We start from the raw sequence: 1,939 nt of genomic DNA on the forward strand, positions 1-1,939 counted from the left end.
TTGTTACAGGAATATAATATGCCAGTATTGAAACATTTGTTAAAGATCTGGATTTTAAAAAAATAGGGTTTGGGGATCAAAAGATAAATTATCAATTTTAACTCCATTGTATCATAATCCGTTTATTCTTTTTTCAATGTTTATAATTATTTAAAGAGTTGGGATTTTAAGGGTATAAAGACAATACAGGATTGTTTTGAAGAGGGACAATTTCTTTCTTTTAATCAATTGAGAGAGATTTGATATATCTGTAAATTCTTTGTTTGTGTACTACCAACTAAGATCTTTGATAAAGGATAATTATGGCCGAGAGTTGAATTTACCCACTTTATCGAGATTTGAGTCTTTGATTTCCTCTGTACCAAAGATGGGTTATATTTTGTTTATGTATAATTTGTTACAATATAATATGGATAAACCAGATTGGGAAAAATCTAAACTTAAATGGGAGAGAGATTTAGTGTTTATTTTTTCTGAAGATGATTGGGTGGATATGTGTCAGGACAAGGTAATTAAATTGACAAATGAAAGATAAGGAATGGTTAATTATAATTTTTTACATCTATTACATTTGACTCCAGAGAAATTGAAAAAAATATGGGTTTAGTAATTCAGATTTATGTTTTAGATGTGATTCATGTATTGGAACTTTTCTACATGCTGTTTGGACTTGTGTTAAAGTTCAACCATTTTGGCAAGGAATTAAAGTAGTTTTGCAAAAATTGTATAACTTTACATTACCATTAGATCCAATGATTTTTTTTGTTGGGTAATTTGATTTCGTTGAGGGGATTAAGTTTGGATAAAATTCAAATTGCTTTTGTACGACTCTTATATGCCCCTAATGTTTCTGCCTCCACCATCATCCCTGGCAAGGCATTCCAGGCACCCATAATTCTCTGGGTAAAAAAGAACTTACCCCAGATACTTCCCCTAAACTTTCCTCCCTTCACTTTGCAGAGATATCCCCTGGTGTTTGAAATTTCCACCCTGGGAAAAGTCATTTTATGTCCACTATGCCTCTCATAGTCTTGTAGACCTCTATTAATTCTCCTCTAATCCTTCTTTGCTCCAAAGTCTCAGCTCTGATAACTTTACCTCATAAGACTTATTTTCCAATCCAGGCAACATCTTGATAAATATTCTCTGCACCCTCCCCATAGCTTCCACATATTTCCTATAGTGAGGTGACTAGAACTGAACAATAAGTGTGGTTTCACCAGAGATTTGTAGAGTTGCAACGTGACCTCTCGACTCTTGAACTCACGTCCCCTATTAATGAAGCCCAGTATCTCATAGACCTTCTCAGCTATCTTATCAACTTGCACGGTAACCCTGAGAGATGGCTATATGGTGTTCCTTGATCATAGTGATTGGATATTTTCTCCCTCTTTTTGTAATGGGAGATACTTGTGCAACCTTTCACATTGCACAGTAGATCCCAGTGTTATTACCTTGCTGAAATAGCTTAATTAATGGCATAGCTCTGAATATGACAGCTGATTCCACGACCTTTGGTGCAGCTTTTGATGATATCACTTGCACTGAATTAAATTTGCCAAAGATTAGCTCCTATGATTATAGTGATCTCGAGGAAGCTGAAGTTATTATCCAGTTGGTACTACAAGCTGAACATAACTGTGAATGCTTCAGTCTTGCCTTTAGCATTCAGGTGCCCTGCCAAACTGTGTAAAATCAGGATTATCTTGGAGCATCCTTTTCCTAGCACTCTTGTGACATGTTCAATCGTACACCATCATTAAGTATGGCACAACTGCAGGGCTCTGATCTCGATCCATTGCATGTCGGATCACTTAGCTATTCATTGCAGTAGCGTTACATAATATGATGGAGGAGGTGGACAACTTGCACATTAAGGGTGCAAATATGTAATTTCAATCTATTGTGATATCATCACTAACTTATAGCATCTCGAATA

The sequence above is a fragment of the Narcine bancroftii genome, chromosome 1 (genome assembly GCF_036971445.1).
Source record: "Narcine bancroftii isolate sNarBan1 chromosome 1, sNarBan1.hap1, whole genome shotgun sequence".
NCBI classification, from domain to species: Eukaryota; Metazoa; Chordata; class Chondrichthyes; order Torpediniformes; family Narcinidae; genus Narcine; species Narcine bancroftii.